At 37.6% G+C, this 27,255-nt stretch overlaps 1 long non-coding RNA gene and 1 other non-coding gene across 2 annotated transcripts in view; one reads left to right on the forward strand and one right to left on the reverse strand.

Annotated features, from left to right (window-relative positions):
* Positions 1–27,255, reverse strand: part of LOC145716580 (uncharacterized) — a 499,927-nt gene that overhangs the window by 257,612 nt on the left and 215,060 nt on the right. The window lies entirely within an intron of this gene.
* Positions 15,858–16,007, forward strand: LOC115939633 (U12 minor spliceosomal RNA). The gene has a single exon (XR_004074413.1). It is a non-coding gene; the product is annotated as a U12 minor spliceosomal RNA (small nuclear RNA).

Consider the following 27,255-nt stretch of genomic DNA (forward strand, 5'->3'; position numbering starts at 1 on the left):
GTAAAGCAAAGGGAACACTAGCGAGTCCAATGGGGCACCCATCTTCCTTACCGAGGCACAAACAACATTTTTCTCCATGTGTTCCCTCTCGGGGCATGCCTTCTAGATTTTCTGTAGGGCCAAATTCTGGCCTGAAGAAGGGGAAGGGGTATCTTCCTGCTCAAGAACAAGGCAAGAACAAATTTCTAAAATCATTGGTCAAACTGTAGAGAAAAGTCTCTTGATATCTAGTAAGACAGTCCATAAACTTATATTGAAAGAAGCACAGAAAAAGCAACCTTCAATTCTTCGTAGCATATTTTATATGTTTGCAGATGGGATGCATTTAACCAGGAAAAGGAAACATCACTGATTTCAATATACATCAAAAAACGATTATGCATCGATGGGATACTTTGGATATATTATAAACTGTGTGGTGTAAGAATATTGATAGACATGAAATATTTTCACATTACACAAGAAAGTAGAATGTTCACTGTAATTGCTAATCACTCCTTTTCATGTCCCCTCCACTCTCTTGTTCTCTGTCACACCCGCTTGACATCACGTTAGCCCTGCTTACATCCACCTGTCTGCCTAATGCATGCCTGCCCCTGGGCATCAGAGAATTGCTAATAAGAAGCACTCAACCCAGCTGACGGATTTCTCCTAATATTTTTAAGCACAAATCTCAAGTAAACCGTCGGCATGTCTCCAGTTATTTGGTTCTCCCACAAACCAAGATGTTATTTCAGATCTCGTTCTTCAAATTGCCAATATTCCCTCCCCATTCTTTCCTCCCTCTTAGTTAAAGACCATCTTTCCATCACCGAATCTGCCTGTTGGCCTCTCTGCATGTGTATGTAAATGCTCTCCTTTCTCTCTGATTCTAATAAAAACTTACTTTCGCTAATCTTGTGTAAGTCCAAATACACTTCACCTGCCTGGATGCTCGCCTGTCCTTCCTTTCATTCCAGGACTTTGCTCCTGCATTTGACCTCTCATCCTCCACCATCATTCTCTCTTTCCCCATCTCTTTATTACCCACTCCCATGGTTTCAGTGTATCTACTCAATGACAATACAAAACACGATTACACAATTTCTGTCTTCAGCTCTGATTTCGCGCCTCAACTATATAGATTTGTCTAAATAAATAAGAGTCGTATTAGCTGTATTAACTAAGCACCTTTTATATGCAATGGGCAACTCACAAGTATTATAACCAAAAGAAAATTATGTATTCTCCACTTCCCCCCAGACAACCTCCCCACTACTACTTCTTCTCAGAAGATGGTACTGTCATTGTTACTGTGGCTCACACTAGAAAACCTGGAGTCATTCTTTACAATCCTCTTTTCCTCAAAGCCTAAGTCCAATTTGCTAGCAAGAATTGTATAGTTATGCAAAATATAGTCTAACAGCAGCCGCTCCTTACCTACCACTTAAGTTCAATTTATCATCATTTTCATCTAGAATAACTTTCTAACTGGTCAAGCTTTTCTGCTTTTGTTCCCAGAGGTCACTTCTGCACATCCAAAGCAGTCTTTTTGTACAATGTAATTCAAGTTCTATCACTCACATGGCCATATTGTCCAATGACTTCATACTTGTCGAAATGTTAACCATTTAGTTGTACTTTTTCTTTTTAATATAGTCATGGTCCTATGATACATATTGCTCTGCAGTGGTTTTTAAGATTAATTAAGTCATCCATTTAGCAAATATTTGTTGAATGTCTACAATGTTCCAGGTACTATTCCAGCCTCTGGAAATACAGGGATGGAGAAGAAAAGAATCCTATAAGAAGTTACCCTATTTCCTTGGATGTCCCATAGCACATAAACATTTACTTTTCCTGTTGACAAAAATAGTGCATGTTCACCATATAAAATTTGAAAAATACAGAAAAACAAGTGGAAGAAATGCACTATACTACACACTTCTATTAATATTATGTTCATTTTCCTCTCATGCTTTTCTGTATTTCACTTACTATATTATCCCTGTGGGCATAGCCTATGTTCTCTTTATTCTTTAGTATCCAGGTCAGGACACTTAATCCCTTTTGGGTTTTAGAAGTTACTTCACCCCTGAGCTGGCTTCTAAATGTCTAGATCATTCTTTCCTCATCAAGGTCTCCTACTCTGAAGACCAAGCACGTGTTTCTGCCCATCTTTCTAGAGAAACTGCCCTTGAGGTATGTATCAAATCAAGCATCCAGTGGCTACACTGGATGTATCTCTACCTCTCCATCATAAAAGCAAGAGCATCTCCAAACCTCATGACTGTATCTTATAGTTTTATGCATGTAACCTCCAGAGTAAGCAAAAGGAAGGACTTGGTAGTGGTCGTTTCTTTTGTGTGGGGGGGGGGGCGTGGAACAGCCCAATCAGAGATCCTAGGGAATTTTTTGGCTGATTCTAATAGTCAGCAAGTTTGTGGTGCCATTCATAAATAAGAAGAAATAGAAAAATCAAGCAAAAGCATGAAAGCTTCAAATAAAATCAAAAGCCCTATGAGCATGTTATTTTACCACAGAACTACTGCACAGCCTGGAATCATAAAGAGAAGCACCAGGGAGCTGATTAACTAGGACCATGGTGACAATGAGCTAGAAAATACGTTTCTCTTCAAATGCAGAGCACCTGATGGTCCTGCTAGATACAGTACAATGCCACATACTTCAGGGACACCAATTTAAATCCAAGCAGGGACATTTGTCAGAGCAAAAGTCATTTGTGCCTAATAGCATTTTATTATTCCATGTGAAATGTTTCAAAGTTCTGAACCTCGTTCTTAGGGGATGTGACTACATTATCAAGTGGACTACTCCATTTGCTCCCACTTCGTATCTCCAACAATAAACCATGCCCACGCCACACAAGAGAACACAGGAGCAAATAACGGGTATCAGAGCAGTTCGGGTATCAGAGCAGTTCGGGTATCAGAGCAGTTCAATTTTATAATAATTATCACAGCAACAGCAACTGAAACACCTGGTATTTAGGTAGCACTTTACATTTCACAAAGCACTTTGATGTTTACCATTCATCTCTTTTAACAACCTTATGAAATTAACTAATTTACAAGGTATCACCACTTTTGTTTTACCGAGGTGGAAAATTGAACTTCTGATTTGATAAGTAACTTGCACCTTGATTTATCACTGGAACTCAAATCCTAACCATCAATAGAAGTGAACAAGGACTCTAAACTGGGCTTTTGGATTTCAAGTCTACCATCATCTCTTGGACAGCATGTGGTCTCTTTGTAAGAGTCTCTGTAATACTAAATTCTTTAGAACAAAGTAATTTCATCAGTGAACGATTTAGAGAATAAATGGTTGTCCAGATGTTTTGTCTGAGCGTAGAAATATATTATTTTATAGTAGAGCAATTATGTGGTACTTTTAGAATAATCAGTTGCGCATGGTAAAATTATTCACAGTGGAAGACTATTTGTTCTTTCTTCAAGTTTATAATAAAGCTAATAATTTAATAGCAGCCAACATTTATTGATTGCCTGACATGCGACAATCTTTCTTCTTTTTTTAAGATTTTATTTATTTATTTGACAGGGAGAGTGACAGGCGAGAGAGGGAACACAAACAGAGGGAATGGGAGAGGGAGAAGCAGACTCCCGGCTGAGCAGGGAGCCCGATGCGGGGCTCGATCGAAGGACCCTGGGATCATGACCTGAGCCAAAGGCAGACCCTTAACGACTGAGCCACCCAGGCGCCCCAACAACCTTTCTTCTTAAACCTCATACCAACTTAACAAAATGAGCATTATCCCCTATTTTTCAGATAGAAACTCAGGTATAAAAAGGTTAAGAAACAGGAACAAACCCAGAGAAAGAGTGGAACCACTGGGATACAATTCCTATCAATCTGGCTTTGAAGCTTGCACTAAATCATTACACTTTTGCCAAGAGGATAAGCACACGGCAGAATCATTAAGGAACTTTCTCTGAGGAAAGTACAAGGCAAAGCAGACATTGAAAACCTGCATGACTTTTTTAGGGTTCACTTGATCTAGAAAAAATACACAATACTGTTTTCTCAAGTACTATACTATTGTCCCAGGAAAATTATCAAAGGGTATACATTTTACAAACACAATTACTGTGATATGCTAACCCACAGAACAAATTCAAGCGTGATACCCATTTAACAGCAAATATTCAATGAGTTAGTATTGACTGCCAAACACTGTGAATTCTGTGGTCTCAGCAGTACAAGGAATTCAGGATTTAAAAAAAGAGAAGAATAGACATACCTGCAGTCTTGGAAATCCCTCCGTGGAATCATTGCAACTTACAACAAACTGCAAATAAAATACAAGTAGTGAGATCCATGGTTCTCAAACTTTAGTGGGCACTGGAATCACCTGGAGAACTTGTTAACAAGTAGATTCTTGGACCCCAACCCCTGAGTTTCTGATTCAGAAGATCTGGGGAGGGTGTGAGTATTTGCATTTCTAACAAACTTCCAGGTGATGCTGATGTTGCTGGTCTAGGGACCACACTCTGAGAACTACTGTGATTTAGGTTCAACAGAATTCTAAGAGAGCATAGAGGAAGATGTAATAAGCCTTCCAAAGCAGAAAAAAAAAAAAATTCATGCAAAGCTTAGCCTTTTTTTTTTTTCTTTTAAGGTTTATTTATTTATTTGAGAGAGAGAGAGAACGTGTGCGTGCACACACACCGTCCTTGGAGAGAGGGGCCAAAGGAGAAGGGGAGAGAATCTCAAGCAAACTCTGCGCTGAGTGCAGAGTCCAACATGGGGCTCGATTTCACGACCTTGGGATCATGACCCTGAGATCACAACCTGAGCCCAAACCAAGAGTCAGGCTCTTAACTGACTGAGCCACCCAGGCATCCAAAGAGCTTAGCCTTTGAACTGTGCTTTGACAAAGGAGGAGAATTTCAGATATCAAGGGATAATGTACTTCTGTCTCAAAAGGAGACATAATTCTTCAGACTCATCCTTCTCTCATCTTAGTGATTTGGTGGTCTCACTCTACTCTTGCAGAATGGAATGAAAATTATGAATCCATCTCTCTTTGCCCAACAGCTCAATATACACTGATATTTTCTTGGCTTCAACTGGGGTCCTGACATTTCAGAAAGGAATGAAAGAAGAGTTTTAACACATTTTAAGCCCTATTAAATTCCTTCTTTGTTCCATTTCAAATGATTTCAATTTCCTCTGAAATCTTCTCCTAACCTGACTTTCACATTTTAGTGATGATCAAGAATGTGAATGAGATGTTGGTCAAGTTTTCTTTTGTAGATTTGTTTGATTGATTGTAATGGCTGAAATAAGTCACAACTTCCTGAGTAAGTATCCTTCCTATTCTTATCCCAAAAGGCAAAAGAATAAATGGAAACAATTCTAAAACGCCTTTTAACTGTATGCTGGAGCTGGAGAATAATCAAAGGGATAATGTACTAACTCATGAGAATAGTTCTATTCCCCATTCCTCCAATCATTTTACCACATGACCCTAAAGAAGTCATTTAAGTTCTCACTGCTTTAATTTTTGCATTTATAAAATGGAGATAATATTTGCCATGAGGTTTAGTTAATGCTTGAAAATGCTTTTGAGATCACTGGAAAAGAAGAGAATAAAATACTATTACTCTACATTGAACTTTGGAACTCAAACTATAAAACAAGAAGAATCTACAATCCTGCAGCAACCAACCAGTTGAGAAGGAATTTTCCTACAACTAAGCTGCTCACTGTCATGACAAATGTATATTGGACTCCAATATTGTCAAGTGCTTTACAATCATTCCTTCTAATGGTTTTTCTTCATTGCTCTTGCAGATGGAACAACTAATGGGAAGATAATTCAAATGCTATCTGTCAGTCTAAGAGGAAAAAATCTTTTCGATAAGGGCCAGGTAGTAAATATTATACACTGCAGGCCACATATGAGCATGCAATCACATATGATCATGATTATGAGTCATGCTTACAACTGGGACAAATAATGATCGCTAATCATTATCATTTTAAATTTTTCCCTTAAAAGCACTAGCATTCCTTCCCTCTTTCATTTTAGTTTATTATTCATTCAGATTGGGTCAGTAATACAGAGTTAGGGAAAATCTACTACCTAAATATTTAGGTTTTTAGTTTGAAAATGGACCATTTTTTCAAATAATACTGTTGCTTTCAAGTTCTATTTTCCCAAAAATAATTCATTAAATCAAGCTGGTTGATTTTAGGACCCCAAACACAAGCCATTCTGTTTCATTCACATTTTCTCTTTTGTTTTGCCTGCTGCTTCATTACTTGTGTTTCCTCATGAGCCTTTAGGGAAAATAATGTTATTCCTTCGGTCGTGCAAATTGAAAACCTATTTTTAAAGAGCTGTGCTCCAGCCATCTTGATTATCCTACATTCCATTCTCCTCTTCATTTATTTAAAAAAGAAAGACTATCTATAAGTCCCATGTCTCTCCTGGGAGTTGTAGAAGCCTGTTTTATTCTTATTAACACGTTTACACACATTTTGTTTTCTTATTGCAGTGACAGTTTACCTTCCTGTTTACTTTTCTGTTTATGCCTCCTTTAAGAAGTTTTGTCTAAAGTGCTCTATATAAAGATTAGTAATCAGGTCTCCTTTTAAAACTACATAAAGTAGAAACAACGAGTTTTACATCTTAAGTTACCAGAGTTTATAAAATGGAAAGTAGTTTAAAGATTTTTGCTTCCTTGTGGTTATAATTAAAATTTTTAATATTAGGAGTTTCTCCTTTAACTGAGATGAACTTCCACATAAAGTTCCTCATAAATCCATGTTAAGTCAATCAGCTTACTCTAGGTTACTATATTTCTTATTATAGGTTTCTTATTATAGGTTACTATAGTTTCTTCTTATAGGTTAATAAAGCAATTATATTTAGTCTTATGTGATAGAAAATGAGAAAGGCACTTATTTTTAATCTATGACTATAATCTTACAACTTAATATATTTAAAGCCATTTTTTCTGGTTTTTCTTTCCCTGCGGTATGCACTTCTGAAATAAGCTTATCAGTCTTGACACATGGAAGTCGCACTATCCTGTTTTCCTCAGATTCATGCCATAATTAGAAATCAATCAATTGTAGAAATGTCTTCACAGCACTATGATTTAACATTATGTCCTCAGCTTTTATTGAGGGCTGATATAATAAAGGACTCTATGAGGAAATTCTCTGTGGTTTTGATAAAACTGCTACTAAAGACACTGCCCATTATATTATTCAATATCCCAGCATGAATGCTCACACTTTATGTTTTTCTCAAGGTTCCAAGCAAGGGAAAAATGTTTCCTCTTGATTCTATTTGCTCTCTTATAATTTAAAAAGAGTTTTAAACTAATAAATTCAGCACTAAGTCACAGTATACAAAATCAATATACAAAAATTAGTTGTATTTCTCTATGTTAACAACAAATAATCTGGAAATGAGGAATTTGAGAAACAAGACAGAGGATCATAGGGGAAGGGAGGAAAAAACAAGACGAAACAAGATGAAACCAGAGAGGGAGACAAACCATAAGACACTCTTAATCTCAGGAAACAAACTGAGGGTTGCTGGAGTGGTGGGGGGTGGGAGGGATGGGGTGGCTGGCTGATGGACATTGGGGAGGGTATGTGCTATGGTGAGCGCTGTGAGTTGTGTAAGACTGTTGAATCACAAACCTGTACCTCTGAAACAAATAATACATTTTATGTTAAAAAAGAAAAAAGAAGATAGTAGGAACGGAAAAATGAAGGGGGGGAATCAGAGGGGAAGAAGAACCATGAGAGACTATGGACTCTGAGAAACAAACTGAGGGTTCTAGAGGGGAGGGGGTGGGGGGATGGGTTAGCCTGGTGATGGGTATTAAAGAGGGCACGTACTGAGTATAGCACTGGGTGTTATATGCAAACAATGAATCGTGGAACACTACATCAAAAACTAATGATGTAATATATGGTGACTAACATAACATAATAAAATTAAATTAAAAAATAAAAAATAAATAATCTGGAAAAAATTAAGAAAACATCCCTAGGGAACTACAATTCAAAACCACAATGAAATATCACCTCACACTTGTTATGACTGCCATTACTCCCAAAAAGCAGAAAATAGCAAGTGTTGGTAAGGATGGGGAGAAATGGAAACGTGCACTGTTGGTGGGAATGTGAAATGGTGCAGCCACTCTGGAAAACAGTATGGAGATTCCTCCAACACTTAAAAATAGAACTACCACATTATCTAGCAATCCCACTTCTGGATAGATATCTAACAGAATTGAAAATAGGACTTTGAAGAGATATTTGCCCTCCCATGTTCAGTGAGGCATTATTCACAATAGCCAAAATGTAAATGACCTAAATATCCATCAGCGGATGAGTGGATAATAAGAATGTGGTGTACACATACAATGAAATATTATCAAGCCATAAAAAAAGGAAACTCTATCGTATGTTTCAACATGGAAGAACCTTCAGGACATTATGTTAAGTGAAATAAATCAGTCAAAGAAGGACAAATATCTCATGATTTCACTTACACAAGTTATCTGTAAGAGTCAAACTCAGAAGCAGAGTAGAATGATGGTTGTCAGAGGCTGAAGGGAGGAGAAAGAAGGTGTTTTTAAATAGGTATCGATTTTTAGTCACACAGGATGGAAAATTCCTAGACCCTAGCTATACAATATTGTGCTCATAGTTAACAATACTGTACTGGAGGGCGCCTGGGTGGCTCAGTTGGTTAAGCGACTGCCTTCGGCTCAGGTCATGATCCTGGAGTCCCTGGATCGAGTCCCGTGTCGGGCTCCCTGCTCGGCAGGGAGTCTGCTTCTCCCTCTGACCCTCCCCCCTCTCATGTGCTCTCTCTCACTCTCTCTCGCTCAAATAAATAAACAAAATCTTTAAAAAAAAAAAAAAACAATACTGTACTGGACATTTAAAAATTTGAGAGGGTAAATCTCATGCGTTTTTTACCACAATAAAAAAATTAAACTACAAGACTTCTAGAGGAAAACATAAGAGAAAATCTTTGTAACCGAGAATTAAGAAAATATTTCTTAGATATAACACCAAAAGCATGATTCATAAAAGAAAAAATTAATCATTGAATTCCATCAAAATTATGTACTTCTACTCTTTTAAAGACACTGTTAAGGGGATTAATAGACAAACTGCCAACTGGGAGAAAATATTTGCAAATCTAATAAAAGATTTGTATTCTGAATATATAAAGAATTCTGAAAATATAAAAAAAATGGGAAAAAGGTTTGAATAGACAGTCTACCAAACAAAATATACAGGTTACAGTGGAAAGTACACCAATCCACTGTACACACACACACATGCAAAATAAGCTCATAAATATATACTCAATAGCATTAGTCACCAAGGCAATGAAACACCACTATACACTTACTAGAATTTCTTAAATTAAAAATTTCCACTCTACAAAGTGATGGTGAGGCTGTAAAGTAACTAGAGAAGTAACTAGAACTCTCATATGCTGCTGGTCAGGATGTAAAATGTCACAAACACTTTTGAAAACAGTTGGGTAGTTTCTAAAATAGTTAAATATATACACACCACATGACCTAGCTATTCCAGTCCTTGTATTCACCTAAGAGAAATGAAAAGAAGTTCATATAAATACTTGTATCTCATTCAAAGAAGCTTTATTAAATCAAAACTCAAAACACCCCAAACGTCCATCAACAGGTCAATGGATAAACAAAACTGGGCATATTCATAGAATGAAATACGACTCAGCAATAAAAACGAATAGACTCCTGGACGAATCTTGATAAAATTATGGTAACTGAAAGAAGTCAGAAAAAAAAGAAGACTATATACTGTATCATTCCGTCTATACAAAACTCTATGAAATGCAACTAATCTAGGAAGCAGAGCAGTGGTTGCCTGGGAATGGGGTTGGTGTGCAATGGGGTGAGAAGGGCTAGAAGTGATTATAAGGGGGCACATAGGGGAACCCTTTGTCAAAGGGTTATTGGAGGTAGTGGTTATGTTCATTATCCACATTCTACAAGAATTTGCAGATGTATACATATGTCAAAACTCATCAAACCTCACACTTCAAATATGTTTAGTGTGCTGTTTATCAATTACACATCAATAAAACTGTTAAAAATGTTCCTCATGTGGCTCTGAAGTGATCTGAGTCACACTTTGAAAGGGTGACCAAGAGGCAACATTCTCTAAGATAAAAGAAAGGCTGAGGCTAGGACTTCCACGAGGAGGTAATCTGCAATAGTCCTACAAGAGTTAATAAGAGACTGGGTTGGGGCGCCTGGGTGGCTCAGTTGGTTAAGCAACTGCCTTCGGCTCAGGTCATGATCCTGGAGTCCTGGGATCGAGTCCCACATCGGGCTCCCAGCTCAGCGGGGAACCTGCTTCTCCCTCTGACCCTCTCCCCTCTCATGCTGTTTCTCTGTCTCTCTCTCTTTCTCTCAGATAAATAAATAAAATCTTTAAAAAAAAAAAAAAAAGAGAGACTGGGTTGGATAAATCGTGTGGGAACGGAGAACGGAGAAGAATGGACCATTTTATACTTGTTGGCTCACCTATGACAGTATTCCCCTGCTCCAAAAGCAAAACCTGAAAACTATTTGGCCTCCAAAAGTCCATTGTAGTTTTATGAAGCATAACTATTTTTCTCCTTCAAGTTTAGTCTCAAGTTTAAGATAATTCTCGGAGTCCAGGAAGGCAGAGGAATACTGCATAAATTTCATCATATTTATTAGATTGACTATCATGTATTCAACCAACAAGTATCTTCTGATCACCTTCTAACTCTGTGCAAGGCTCCTGACTAGGCATCAAGATATAGGGAGTTCCACATACAAATGCTGGCAGATAGGGACTGCCAATACATTTAGCAGGATGAACAACAATTGAACTATTGCCTTTCAGAGTCAGAAGTGACTTACTGGCCTGGTGTTAATGCCCAAGGTCCAGATTTGACTTTCAATTCGTGTCCTATATGATTACACATACAATTTTTAGGGTATCATGCATGTACCAATTACTGTGTTGACAGGTATAGTCCAAAAGTCCAACATCTGTCTTGAGCTAAAGCTTTGTGCCCTACATCAACCTTTGTTTCTCATAGTCAGGCTGGCCTCAGGACAAATAAAATTACATATAAATGAGCCCTGACTTTTATTTCCCCCATAGGTTCTAAATAATTTGGCTGTAACTCTTTGGGGATGGCATTCATGAAAAACCCTATAATCTTCGTTACTGTGTTTCTCAGCTGCAGGTACTTCCAGAGCTGTGATTTATCTAAATTGTATTTTTGTCAAAGGGTTATAAAGGGGATAATGTGAAAAGTCTATTGGGATATTGTTAGTAAATTTATAAAATTACTTTCTGTATCCAGTTAGACCAAGTAATTTTTTTCACTCGTTGCTTTTAGAGCAGGCTTATGTATCACTGAAGACTTCAAGGGAATAAAAATTAAGCACCCAAACTAAAGATTCTTTGTCTAAAACCATGTGTTAGGACAAGTTTATCATTTACGAAGCTCAAGGATAGTCTTTAGATGAATGAACTATCTGAGCCTAAAGCTACAAAACTGCATACAGATATTTCCAGAACTCTTCCTCTTGCCCACTTTATACTGTTCTTTCAGATCTATGAGTGAATTACTGGTCCCAGTGCCATATACCCACCACAGGAGCACATTCTCACTGCTGCTTGATCCAACCAAGGCGGCAGTCCCTACACTGGGCTTGACTCCAAAGAGAGGTTTGTCTAATGTAATGGATGCTTCTGAGCACGGCTATGCCCTTCTGTAGTTGAAAGGAGCGGATGGTACAAAACGCTAAGGAGGGTCTGACCTCCTCTGGTCTCGTGCAGGTGAAGTCCTACTGTATTTGCAGTGCCAGAGGGCCAAGGAATTTTGGAATCTCACCTGACTCCTTGATGGTGTTAGGTTGAGCAGTCAGTGAATATGAAACATTTTAGCTCCTTAGTTCTGTAACCTTTAACCATATGTCTGGAACCTTTTCATCTTAACCATCTGGTTAATTTCTATGGATCCAAGAGAAATGTAAAGGGCCTATGAGCCAGAAGTAGCTAGCATAAAGTCCAAAGTGAAAGCTAGCTGGGGCTAGCAGCCAGATAACAGCGCACTGCAAAGCAACAAAGTTTTAGCAACAGTTAGAACATCGAGCCGGGAAAATAGCAACATGAGCGAGCAGAACTATCAAAACCCAGCCTAATATCTAAGTTATATCAGTTTAGTCCATTTAGCTGCTGGGTTACAAATTTGAATAAGAAAAACAAGGAAAATAGTAACTTGTCCCAGCTCAGCAGAGACTAAGGTGACAAAGAACTAAATGCAATGTGGTGTCCTGGACTGATTCTGGAACAGAAGGAAATTCATGGAAAAACTGGTAAAATCTGAATAAAGTTTGAAGTTTAGTTCACGTAATGTGTCAATGTTGATTTCTTAGATCTGCCAAATATACCACAGTAATGGAAGATAATACCCTTAGGGAAACTAAAATAGGTGGGAACTTTACAGGGATTCTCTGCTCTGTCTGCAACTTTTCTGTGAATCTAACATTATTTGAAAATAAAAAGTTTATTTAAAAATGAGTAAGACAAGATTCTTATCCTGGAGTAGAGCATAATTGGAAAGATATTATAGTAAAGAGACCAGCTCCATTCTAACACTAAATGATTTAATAAAAAAAAATTCACAAGGCTCAATGGTCCATAGGACCAGCAGAGCTCCTCGTCCAAGCTAGAGTTTAATGAGAATACCTGAGATCGATTCTAAAGGCCTGGCAGGAAAAGGAAAGGGTAGCCAGAATTGCAGGTAGGAGGAAGGGCATGAGGCATATAGAGAACAGATAATTTGGAAGGGTAAAGGGTAAGACTAGAGATGGGACCAGATCCGACCGTGCGAGGCCAAGTGCCTGGATAAGGACCTGAAATCCACCTGGGGATGATGGTGAATAACATCATCAGATCTGCAACAGCATGCACATATATTTTTGGAGGCAGAGCTGAAAGTAGGGAGACAAATTAGGAATCTTTTGTAATGCAGTGAATTGAGAATTACATAGGAAGTAAAACAAGCAGTATTTAGTGAACCTGACCTGAGGCCATTGAGTGCAGAGGGAAATAACCTAGCAGACAAAAAATGTCTCTGGATTATCACTGTACAACAACATGATACAATAATTAATTTTCAAACACTAATAGCTGACTTGTGAAAAACAGTTGAAACTCTGCTTAGTATACAACTTCACTGTGAGTACGACACAAAAACTTTCAGTTGAGGCAACAAGGCATAAATTCATGCTTTTAAAGCCCATACACCTGAAACAGAATAGTAATTGATAAAATATTAAAAGGGAAACCAAAACACATAGCTAGCTTGAAAATGTTAAGATCTCTGTGAACCAGAACGAAGACCCAAAAACTTTTCTTTTTTGTAAAAACAAAACATTTCTAAAATACAAAGTTTATATTTTAAGAAAAGAAATAGGAACATGAGTTTCAGAGAAAACAATAAATCAGAATATGGAAACCAAAATCACAATATGCATTTTTAAAAGTAATAAATGAAAGAAGAAATTTTCAAATTTCAAACAACACATGACAAAAGCAAATAGAGCATCTGGGTAGAAAATGTTAGCCAGCATTGTCTAACTGAAATTTTATATGTGAGCGGTCATATCCTTGTCTGTGTATCTCTTTGGGAAACTGGCCATTTCCATATGTGATCATTCTTTTAGGATACCATTGGTACCAGGATGTCTAACCGATAATAAATAAATGACTTCAGCGATAAGTCTCCTATTCCTTCTCTTGAAGTAAATAGTGCCATAAACCTAAGAATGCTACTATATGGGCATTTAAAGCATTTCCATAGTGCCTGGCATACAGTAAGTCCATTACTATTCCTGCAAGCATCAATGATATAATTTATTACTAGTATTATTATCATCATTATTCAGCACTCTCAGATAGTGTTAGAGATGATACAAGTTGTATCATCCCCTTCCCTCCCTTCTATGAAGACCTACCTGCTCTTCTTTGTTCTGATTTCCAAAGACCTCTGAATAGTTCCCTTCTCATTATTTAGTTTCACTTTCCAAAACACATTCTTTTTTTTCCCTTTTATTTCTTATTTTCCTAATAATGGAAACCCTTTTGATTACTCTGTTTCTGTAAATAGTGCCACCATTATTCCAGGCTTAAAACCTCAAACTAATCTTTTAATCTTCTATCTTCTTGTTCAATTCAATTAGCCATCATCTAAAAAAAAAAAAAAAGAAGAAGAAGAAAAAATGTGTCCTTTAAATCTCTCTCACATCTGTCCATTTCTTTCTGTCATCATCACCAGCTTTAAGGTTTTAGAAGTTCAGGGCTAGCTAGCTGTTATTACATCCCATCTGATTTGATTCCCCTTGTCTCCTCATACTAAACTTTCCCCTTTGCACAACAATATGTAAATACTGTATTCAGGGAGCTGGACTCAATAGGGTGCAAGTGGAAAATAGCATTATTCCTTCTTCTACATTCAAACGTGCTCATGCACTAATTCTCTCCCTGCATCTGCCACAAGTCACAGGCAGATCAGAAAATTTTCTAGGCCCTTTGGTCACAAACAGTCTCAATCTGGTCCAAAACAATTTAAAAATCTTCCTCTCCGTTCTCCCACCTCCCCACCCCTGATAGGGTCTGTATCAGATGTAAGCCTGCAATGGAGGGTGGGGACTTTTTTGCTTCTCCTCTATTTCTCTGTCACTTTCTCCTCCACTTACGGCTGTTCTAACGGACACCTCAAGAGCCAGGACCCGGAAAAAATGTAATGAGAGATAAAAAGAGTTGTGACAGGTGGTTAACAAAAGGCATTCCTCATTCTGGATGTGATGGATGCACAAATACTGTTTTATTTCCATTCATTTCTCATTTGGGGAGCACTTTTTTTTTTTAAGAGAGAGAGCATGCAAGCAGAGAGGGGCAGAGGGAGAGAGGGAATCTTAAGCAAGCTCCACGCCCAGCATGGAGCCCGATGCAGGGCTTGCTCTCACAACCCTGAAATCATGACCTGAGCCTAAATCAAGAGTCTGACACTTAACTGACTGAGCCACCCAGGCGCCCCTCTTTTGGGGAGCACTTTTGTAGGTTTTCCAAAGTGTCTCTCTGAGGACTGCTGACTGCAGTTATCAGGACACTGTCCATAGCGCCCCCTGTAAGGTCGATAAATAGACCCACAGGCACCCCTGTTCAGAGAAACTCCCTCGGGTCTGTTCATCCCCACACACTTAAGAGATGGAAGTGAGCATTCACGAAACTAAAAGCAATAGGTTTCCAATATGCTAGCATGCTTTGCATAGTCCTGCAGGATCCGAAGTACATATTCAACCCCTATTAAAGTATTCTCAATTTCCACTGAAATTATGGTAAGAAAAGTTCCATTTTTATAGTCTGTTAAAACTAATGTTTTCAACTCACACTTTTATGAAAAGTCCTCATATGCTCATAAAGCCCATAGGCTATTTTCTTAGCCTAAGCTTCTTAACCTAAAGCCCTCTCTAATCTTCTCTGACTGGTCATTCTAATCTATTCCCTACTACTGAGTGAATCCAGACATCCTATGCTGCCCCAGATCTAATCACTGTTCTCTGAATTCTGGCCTTGTTGCATCTCTCCACCCCCAGTCAGGACTCTTTTCCAATCTCCATTTTCAATGAAACTGTAAATTTGATTAATTCACACAGTAAAGGAACTAATTGGAGGGATAGTGGAGTGTTCACAGAATCAACTGGAAAGCCAGAGAACTCTATGTGGAAGGAAATTAAGAAAGGAAGAAATCTATGCCTTAAACTTATGAGTAAGTAAAATAACAATTCGGGGTGACACCTGAGTCCTCACCGCTAATGTGAGATGAATTTGTGAGTGGATACAGGTTGCCCCTCAGGTGATCCGCCTACTTGGTAGGATGCCTGGGAGTCATGATCTGTTCGTCCCCCTTTAACACTGAAAGAGTAGACTGGTAATAAATTAATAATCGAGATTGAGAAGGTGCTTGTTTCCTACAAGTAATAAACAGGGTTAATCCAAGGAAGGAAGGAAGGAAGGGAAGGAAGAAATCCAAGATTATTTCATAGGAATGATCTGTTGGGGAGACCCTCAATGTTATCAGTCATCATTACACTACTTGGCCCTCCAGTCTTCTGCAACCACAGCAAATGATCTCTCTTCCTGTCCTTTCCCTTTTTTTTTTATTTCCACAAGATTTAAAGTCCCAGGCAAGAATACACACTTACCCATGGCTGACTCACGTGTGCACAACTCAAAAACCATGGGGCAAGAGAAAGTTACTTAGCATTAGAAATTAGTCAAATGTATTACTTGGGGCACATAATATCATTGTTTTTATAAAATCCCAAGAGACTATATTAAAAATAATTAAAATTCAAGGGAGATATCCACAAAGCAACTGGGCACAGACATATATGCAAAAACTCAATGTCTCCCTTATACAAAAACAAAGAAAACTGCAATGCCGAAGACATCAATCACTTAAAAGTGAAAAACAAATATAGATCCTCATGAAGAAAACTATAGAGGCGCCTGGTGGTTCAGTCAGTTAAGCATCCAACTTTTGCTTTCGGCTCAGGTCATGATCTCAGGGTCCTGGAATTGAGCCCTGCGTAGGGCTACACTCAGTGGGGAGTCAGCATGAGGGTTCTCTCTCTCTCTCTCTCTCTCTGCCCCTCCCCCCCCCGCTCATGGACACACTCTCTCTCTCAAATAAATAAATCTTCATTTTTTTATTTAAATTCAATTAGCCAACATATAATACATCATTAGTTTCAGATGTAGTGTTCAATAAATAAATCTTTTAAAAAGAAGAAAACTATAAACACTAATTTAGATGTGTAACAGAAGAATTGAATAAATAAAAACATTCATTATTTTTGGATGGAGAGATTGAGTATTTTAAAGTAACTCTTTGTTACTTTACCTATAATCCAGGATGAATCTGGATTAAGATTTGTAACCATGCCCCTCCTTACTGAACAACAGGTATTTAGTGTGTGAATTAAATTTAGTTAATTTGATTGAGCTTATTTATCTTTTATGTGGAGGAGTGGTGTGTGTGTGTGTGTGTGTGTGTGTGTTCTGGACATGATTTGAAATTGGCCTATAGACATAGATAAATAGAGAATTTACAGTTACTTAGACTAACATACTTGATATTAAACATGAAGTAATTAAACAGAAAAAATATCTAAGTTCATGGCAGACTCACAGCATCCACATTTCTACCCAAAGAAGTGTTCATATTTTAAATCTGAAATCTCTCTAAGGAAATCATGTTAACTTTTAGCTTATCTTCCAGACTGTCAACCATTAAATACGGTCACTTACTCATGGAAAGATCCCACTGTATCTTCCATCTTATCCAGAAACTAGAAAGTTAAGATTATTCTTAGCTTTTTTGTGTCCCTTTGTCCTGCTATTAGGGGTCTGGGCAGATGGGAAGATAGGATCTAAGATTGTTAAATCTCATGTTAAAGAATCCCCCATCTAATTATCATGTTATACTCCAGACACAATGCCATTACTGATGGAGATTTGATGAAGGTTGGGAATTAAAGCAAAAATAAATAAAGTTGAGAACAATTAGGGAATTATCATCAAATTGCTGGCCAATACAGAGTATCCAGTTGATGTCTAGAACAAGACTTATTTTTTACTCCTCTGATACTAACAGCTTTCCTTTACCAACTCCTGTGACTGAAGAATATCAGAAGGTCAAAAGTCCTGTGTAATCATATGAAACCCTTAATCCTTGCCTGATATCAATGTTCCTGTTCAGGTGCTTTTGCTGTACCTCCAAATCCTCACACATTGTCCGCTTGGTCTAGAGCCATTGGGGGAGGCTAACTAACCTTGTTCCACCCCAGTACGACCCAGTCCTCATGTGCTCTGAAGAACATGTCAGTGCACTCTCACTATTCATTTTTTATCTTGATATAGTGGTGCGGATTTGTTTACAGAAAAAAATGAAAACAAAACAAAGAGACAAAACGGGAGCGTTATTCACCTAAACATTTCTCCCTCAGATACAAATAGACTCAAGTGGATCCATTGGTTACTTAGATCCTTCCTGGTAATCCCTCTTGAATGAAAAGATAATTCCTACATTAACTAAGAATGTTTAAGCTCCTTTTGTTTGGAGAGAGAATATAATGTAAAAAGCTACCAGAACCAAGTCCCTTTCCAGTATTTCATGGTGGTCGAAGTAGTCCTTCATATAGAAAGGATGTCCCCCCACCCACCCATCCATCCAGAAAGACAAGGCATTCATTCACTCATTCAACAAATATTTACTGAACAAGTACTAGTGCCAAACACTTGGGGACTCAGGGGTGATAAAAAAAAAAAAGACAAAAATTCATGTCCATGGACTTTTACACTCCAGTGGGGAGAGAGAGACAATAAACAAAATAAATAATAAGCCCTTCTCTGGCTCTACATCAGCCTATTTCAACCACATTGTTCCTTGAGGCCACAAAGATTATGCTGTCTACTGACGGGCTGGTTGGGATCTTGTTTCTAGTCATTTTCTCTGCTACTTTTCCTTCTTACTGGTTATCTCTGCTCCAAGGGTTTTTCTTTGCTACTACATCCAACTCCAGAAATGTCTGCAATGTAATGAGTTTCTGCTAAAAACAGTACTAACCCCAGCAAGGCCCATTAAACACACAGAGATGCAGAGACTGGAAAAGAGTCACTGTTTATTATATTTCTTTTCTTTTTTTTTTAAAGATTTTATTTATTTATTTATTTGAGAGAGAGAGAGAAACAGCATGAGAGGGGATAGTGTCAGAGGGAGAAGCAGCCTCCCTGCCGAGCCAGGAGCCCAATGTGGGACTCGATCCCAGGACTCCGGGATCATGACCTGAGCCGAAGGCAGTCGCTTAACCAACTGAGCCACCCAGGCGCCCTGTTTATTACATTTCAAGAAGAAATAAGCTGGGGTTGTACATTATTTATGAACTGTTTATGATGTCATCCAACACTAATATAAACACAGACTGACAAAACCTAATAAACACTCTTCCCTCCACCACTTCATTGTTCAACTCTTCTAATGGAGAATTCAGGTTTTCAGTTTTTCACTCTTTAACCTTTTATGATACTGATTGACCCAGTAATATGCTAATCAATCCTCATGCCAGATCTCATTACATAACCAGTTAAATACAATAAATCACACATTCAATATGGAAAAAGATAACACTTATTTTTGAAACAACTTTGTTAGGAAGCAAAGTTATTAAACTTTATTGGGCTCTGCAAATAAATTTGGGGGGTGAAGGCTCTAAGCTCTGAACTCCAAAACTAAATTTCTAATTTGGCTTTTTTTTGAAGTGCTGGAGTTCCTGTCTATTTTAACACGCCTGGTGTGAAGATAAGTCTTTGCAGATTTAGAGATAAGTGAACATTGCTTTGGAAGTATTTGCACTTTATCTTTTTGATGTGTCTTTTAAGAACAATAAAGAGATTTATTTCTGTCAGGTAGTAGTGAAAATATTATGAAGACCCTTACCGCTTTGATATTTCATGAAAGGCATGGTGTATCTATGGCAGTTGAAGCCCGAAAAAAGAGGAACTGGACAATGTCTATTGAGTTGAGCAACAGCTAGTAGGGCAAGGAGGGGAGCAGAAGGGAGATGACGTATCCTCTGTTTAGCTTTTCCTAATAGACAATGTATTTAGGAAAATCAAAATAACCATATATGCAAGAGAATGTCTATTTAAAAGAATTCATTGATTATGGTATTTTTTATAGTTCTAGCACAAAGGGCAACCATTTTTCAGGTTATAATTCTGTACTAAGAACTCTGCTTTATTGAAAATATGAGCTTGTCATAAAATGTTAACTGTAAATTTATCCTGACTATAAAATTAAGCATATTATTTATTTATGATAGAGAAGCCACCAATGACCAGTAAACTATTTAGGAGTTGGAAATGAGAGAGTAATGTCATTCTAAAGAATGAATTTGGGGGCACCTGGGTGGCTCAGTCGGTTAAGTGTCTGCCTTCGGCTCAGGTCATGATCTCAGGGTCGAGCCCCACATCTGGCTCCCTGCTCAGCGGGGAGTCTGCTTCTCCCTCTCCCTCTGCCTCCCCCCTCTCCTGCTCTCTCGCTCATTTTGTCTCTCCCTCTCCCTCAAATAAATAAATAAAATCTTTTTATAAAAAAAAGAATGAATTTGTTCAAAATTATCTCTCTCTTCTGGGATATGAATTTTCAAAACACAGTAAGAGTTGATGTAAGTCAACGCTGCCCACCCTGCTGCCCATGACTGTGAGGTACAGGTCCACAACAGGATAGAAGAGGAACTGAGACGATGTGTTTCTAAACTTCTATAGTTATTTGGAAGTGTAATTTAATATCCATTTAATCTAATAAAAACTATGGACTTGTATTATTTATTTTGTACATTTCATTTTTCTATTAATTTATTTTACAAAAGTATCTCTCTGAAGAGTACAGAAATTAAAAATGAAGAAAATGAAGAGAAAGGACACGCCTTCACCAAAGTTAGAAAACAAACAGAAAAATACCAAAGAAACAAAAAGAGTAGCTGTGGGAAAATGGAGTTTTGGCTTTGTTTCCTTTAATCTGTAAAGGAAAGTTTTTTGGGGGTTTTTTTGTTGTTGTTTTTTTTAAAGATTTTATTTATTTATTTGAGAGAGAGAATGAGATAGAGAGAGCATGAGAGGGGGGAGGGTCAGAGGGAGAAGCAGACTCCCCGCTGAGCAGGGAGCCCAATGCGGGACTCGATCCTGGGACTCCAGGATCATGACCTGAGCCGAAGGCAGTTGCTTAACCAACTGAGCCACCCAGGCGCCCTGTAAAGGAAAGTTTTTGACAAAAATTCTGTCACAGAGGTTAAGACAACTTCTTGGAGGACTTTTTTTTTTTACTTCCTTCCTCCTCTCCAGTCCCTGATATCCTTTAGAGTATAGGTATCTCGCTCTAGCATTGATTCGACTGGGTCAAATATATTGCTTCCATCGGCTTCAATAAAGCAGTGGGTTTTTTTTTTTTTTCATTTTATTTCATTTGTTAATAATCTCAACAACTTTCCTTTAATTTTTTCACATAGGCACATATTTCTAATAGAAGTTTAGGACTTAACTAGAGCCAATTTCATATCCTTGGTATTACAGTAGGTAATTGGTTGTTTATCTCTCTTTTTCACTCCTGCCACACATTTATCCATACTCAGTATCAGTTGCAAAACGTGGCTGCTCTTTGTCAAGCTTTCTTTTCATAGGCTTTCGGTGGGTTAGCATTGGAACTAATGGAAAAATTCTTACAGTCAAAGGACGATACTCCCACCACTATCACATCAGCTTCCTGACAGAGGCAAACAGTTATACATGTTGTTCGCACCTCTTCATCCTTGTGTATTGCCACAGCTGTCTGGACGTGGCAAGTATATTCAGGGAGCAAAGGAAAACAAGTGAGGAAGGCTAAATATTTCCCACCCCGTGAAATAATCAAGTTCTTTACCTAATGAGCAAATTCCTATTGTAGAAAGGACAAGTAGAAGTTAAAAGTCTGAAGGACAACTAAGAAAAACACCCTGACACAGCAGATCCTAATATACAAAAACTCAGGGAAAAAATATACCCATAGTTTTTCCCCACTTTGTTTAAAAAATGCTCTAGATTGGCTTTACTCCTTTTTTCTGTTTTAAAACCTATTTTTGTTTTTTATTTTTTATGTATTTTTTCAAGTTTTTGTTTTAATTCCAGTTATTTAACATACAGTGTTATATTAGTTTCAGGTATATAATATAGTGATTCAACACTTCCATACAACACCTGGGTATTCATCACACCAAATGCACTCCTTAATCCCCATCACCTGTTTCACCCATTCCCCCCCCACACACACACCTCCCCTCTGGTAACCAACCATCAGTTTGTTCTCTATAGTTAAGAGTCAGTATCATGATTTGTCCCTCTCTCTTTTTCCCCTTTGCTTATTTGTTTTGTTTCTTAAATGGTTGGCTTTACTCTTGAGCACAGGAAGAATTACACAGGCTTTCAAAAGGCAATTCTTTAGTATTGGCAATAAAGAAGACTGAACTGCTGATACAACAACATGGATGAATTTCAGAAATATTATGCAAGTGAAAGAAGCCAGACACAAAAGAGTATACATGGATTGAATTCATTTATATGAAGATCTACCAAAAAACCAAAACTGATCTCAGTAGTGAAACACATCACCATAATGAGTACATCCTGAATGTGAGGGGTATAAGTATGTGCTGACTTAGAACAGAACTTTTTGGAGTCATGGTAATATTCAATATCTTGATAGGAGTTTGGATCATACCTGTGCATGCATTTGTCAAACCTCATCAAATGGTATGCTTGAGATGTATGCATTTCCCTGTGTATAAAATGCACCTTAAAAATAGGAACATAACAAGTATAAAACCCATTAATTATATGCATGGTGAAGGGTCTAGAATTAAGTGTACAAACGTCTATAACTCCCTTTGAAATTTCATTCAAAATCTGAGATAGATTGATGGGTAGAGAGAGATAGGGACAGATGGACAGATAATGTGATTAAGCAAACATAGCAAAATATTAATTGTAGAATCAGGATGAGGACTATGGGTACTCACCATACAATCCTTTCAACCCTTCTGTATATTTGAAATTTTTTCATAATAAAAGGTTTGTTGGCAGAAAAGCAATATTTTCCTCTCTGAGCCCAAATGTATCTCCCCAAAACTCTGTCAGGTCCTCTGAAATGGCCCCCATTAAGTACTACAAGACTTGTTAGATCATTTTCCAGTATCTTGAAATGAAAACTTCAGGTGGGATGTAAAAAAAAAAAAAATACTGAGAAGAAGAAACCTCACAATTAAACAACCATTCATATACCTGGTACTGGCAATATCTCATTTAATTCTTGAAAGAACTTCTTAAATCAGGTATTGTTTTGTAAGATCATGTTTTTTGTAACAGTAGCCACTTAAGTTCTATGGTCACTTAAAAGAAAACAGAAATTAGTGTTTCATACAACACTATAGATTTTATTAATGTCTTGATGTCTTTGGGGGCAATAGGGACAAAAAAAAAATTAAAAAGCTCCCAAATAAACATTCTGAAGAATCATTTTAAAAAGAGAAAAACACCTTCCCCATCTTTCCATCATAATGCAATCCCTTCTCTTTGATAGGTAACATCTTAAGAGGCCCTTTTCTGTCTGCTGGTGAGCCTCAGCAATGTACATTTAAGCCAACATCCTGGTGCTCAACGATCCTAGTCAAGCCAAGTATTGATCTTTAAGATACAGAATTGCAATTGTACGATGTCTTTCCTCTGTCACTATCTTAGACCCTGGAGAACTGCAACTGGCTCCAAGCAAAGGAGCAAAAGGAATGGAAGGAGTGATGTTCTGTGAAAAAACAATTTGGTTTGGGAGATAAAATGTCACATTCTTGGCTTAAGCTACTAAAACTGGGGTAAAGGATAGATCCTGAAGTTCATAGCTCTCCAAGTTGGATCTCTAGAAGGGTTCACCTCCTTCCACTTTAAGCCCATAAAGAAGTTTCACACAGAAATTTACAGAGAAAGCACAGTTTAGAGAGCTTATGGACTTGCCCAGAGCCACATAGCTAGCTAGCGTAGGGAACCGAAGCCCAAACACTGAACGGTTTCCTCTGCACCAAGTCTGGAGCTACACAGTGTGAACTGGTTTACTAGAGCAGTTTCTAGATATGTTACTGAAAATTGAGCACTGAGAACAAGAGCGGCCTTCCCCTGAAGAAAAACAACAACAACAACATGGGAACGTGAAGCCCTCCCTGGAGATGGCAGGATCAGATGGAGTGTCCAGAGAGCCAGGAGCACAATGAGAGAGAAAACATCAGAAAAAGCCTAAATAGGAAAAGAGGAAGGCATCAAAAATCAACGTCACCCATTTTCCAGTTACACATTATTCTAACTGGTTGTTTCCACAGCAGAAATGGGGTTACCATATACCGCAGTTTGTCCAGGATGGTCCTGGTGTGTTCCTCTTGTCCTGTGGATTATAAATTTCAGGGACACCTTCTTTAGAAAGCAGAGATTTATACTGAGAAATGATTCATTAGAAAAAAAATGTGTCTTATGAAAAGGGGTCTTTTTTAAGTTGAATGTGATTGTAATTAAATTGTAGCCAAAACTATTTTGTGTAGCTACCTTCCTAGTAACCCCACTGTTGACTCATTGGCATATTACCTTTTAGAGAATCAATCCAATTCGGATGACGTTTTATGGAGAAGCTTTGAGTTCACAGAAATTTTGCTATTCTTCTTTCAAAAAGTAGACTCTCTGGTCTAAGCATATTGCCCAGATTTCCAGGTAATTTTTCCCCATCTATCATACTTACATTATTATATAAATGTCTATTTCATGTTCAATATGAATTTTCATTTATACTTTCAAATATGATATGAAATCTGTTTAAAGAATGGGAAACCATCATCTCTGGTTCTTAAATTTTAGTCCCCAATTTACTTTGTACTTACGTCTTATTTTATATATGTGGTGAAATAAATAGTCACGATGTTTTAAAGATGAAATAGACTGAAGGAAATCTCATTTAACTCCCTGCAAAAGCTGGATAACATTTCTAAGTTTGTTGAACTATTACATAGTGACAGTTTATTACAAGCCATTTATACTTCGTCCAACTGCTACAAAGATGTGTGTTATCTGCATCATGCAAAAGGATTCCTCTGGCAGAGTTCAAAATAAATTCGGGTTGTGTATGCCATGTCACTGATAAGACTGATAGATGGAGGAAAGAAATGTGGGTGTGTCTCCCCCTAAGGAATCTTAGTAGGAACTGGAGCTTCTCTCCTGTGTACATCACAGCATCAACTAACTATATAACCTCGGACACATCATCTCATGTCTCTAGACCTCAGTTCCCTTATTTGTAGAATTAAGAGGTTGGGTTTAAGACCTTCCCAGCTGTGAAACAATGTAATATTTGGATCACAATTTGGAAAAAAAATCATTCACATATCTCAAACCTTTTGAATCTTAAACAACAAAAAAAGTAAATATAACTTTAGGACATACTGAATGCTCACTGTGATCAAACACTATGTAAGTACTTTCCTTATGTTGCAGCATTTGATATTTAAACTAATCCTGTGAAGAAGCTGAGGAGGAAAGACATACATAAGGATAAGATGCTGAAGAACAAAATAGAACGAAGAAATTTAGAAAATCATCCAAGACCATATAATTACTAAGTGGCAGCACCAAGGGTCAAGGCCAGGCCTCTCAACTCTACACCACATATCACTAATCAAAATGATATCCTGCCTCCCCTCTCCTCCAACCCCCCGTTGGGGCTCCAAAGAACAGCTATCTATTGCTTTGACACTAAATAACTAAATTAACGTTGACAAGACTTTTCCACCTGGGCCCCAGTTTCCTAATTTTTAAGCGACAGACTTAACAAGATGGCTTCCAAGATTTAACCATTTTTTTATTCTGTGGCAATCATTTGACTGCCTACCATGTCTAACCTCAAGTCCTTCTCTGATTCCCATAAAAACATGACTTAAGAAGTTACATAAATCAGGGCACATGGGTGGCTCCCTCAGTTAAGCGTCCAACTCTTGATTTCAGCTCAGGTCATAATCTCAGGGTCATGGGATCAAGCCCCATGTAGGGCTCCGCACTGAACTTGTCCCTCTCCTTCTCCCCACTTGCTCTCACTCTTTCAAATAGATAAATAAAATCTTAAAAAAAAAAGTTGTATAAATCACTTCCTTATTACAATGACCCACGCAAATAAGTAATAGTTCAAAACTGGTTATCTATAGGCAAAATGGAGAAGAGTGAAGAAATTTGAGAGATTCAGGAAAAACAAAGTCTACAGAATTCAGTTACAGATTGGCTATAGAGCCTGAGAGAAATGAGAGGAGGACCCTTGGGTTTCTTGCTTTTATAAAAGGCTGATATAGTGTGATTCACAGTTGGCCAAGAGTATTTGGTAAAGGACAAGAGTATTTAGTATAGACCTAATTTTCAATTTCATAGTTAAAAATTTGCATCTAATACAAGATTTGCTACCGGTCTTTCACAGTGAAAGAACAGCAGTTCTCATGGGAAAATATACTTGCATAAAAATCTACAGAAATAGAGCAGTAAGGGGACCTATGAGATAAGAAAGAAAAGGTGTCTTAGTCCTTTCTCCTCTATCTATAGACATGATTATATAAATAGATATAGATCACATATACATGTCAGAGATCCATGATCAGAACCCTATGCACATGGTTCCTGCTCTCAATCTAGATTCTCTCTACACCTCAGCCACCCTCATGTGCTGAGTATGTTCTTTGAATCTGGCACAGCCTCACTCCCAGGCTGTCATGAAAGAAATGGGATTAAAATTTCACTAATGATGGGCACTTACTGGTGCTTGCCTTTTCTTCCACACAGCTCAGCTTACATGGTTCAGATGTCAGTTCATAATCTCAAATCTGTTTTCATGGGATGGGGTTCTGTTGAGGAATATGCAAGAGGAATAAGATGGTTGGCCCTCTATGACACTCAAAAAATAGGAAAAATCTCATAATAATAATAATACTGTCAAAATCCCTAAGTATCTATTTCAGAATTTCTCCATAAAATTCCCCATGAACATTTTTCTTCAATTCCATTCTCTTACTACATCCTTTATTTGGGCCAGGCATAATATAATAATTAAAATTCAAACTTTGCAGCTGCTTGGGAAGGAAGGAGGATTTCACTCTGTAATTCGACAGCTGATATAATTGCTGCTACAGCAGTTCACTATTCCTGATTTTCAGCAAAATAAAGATTCATTACATAGATCATTGTCTCTTAGTTTTCAAATGTCACTTTTGATGGTGTCTAGAGAATATTTTTGAATTACACTTTTTAGAAGTTGTTAATGGGCAGAACCTAGTGGCTTATGATTCTCTTTTCTATAACAGCCAAGGGAGCATTAATACCAGTAGTGGGAAACAACACATAATGTTAACACACACAGTGTCATCGATACAGACACATTATTTTCCAAACGTATGTAAATTTATACCATCATCTTGTTTTTTTGCAATATTCATGTATAACTTTATTATTAATTTTTCTTTGACATATTTATTCAATACATTTATTTATAAA

The sequence above is a fragment of the Leptonychotes weddellii genome, chromosome 12, assembly GCF_054177405.1.
Source record: "Leptonychotes weddellii isolate Sample4059 chromosome 12, ASM5417740v2, whole genome shotgun sequence".
NCBI lineage: Eukaryota > Metazoa > Chordata > Mammalia > Carnivora > Phocidae > Leptonychotes > Leptonychotes weddellii.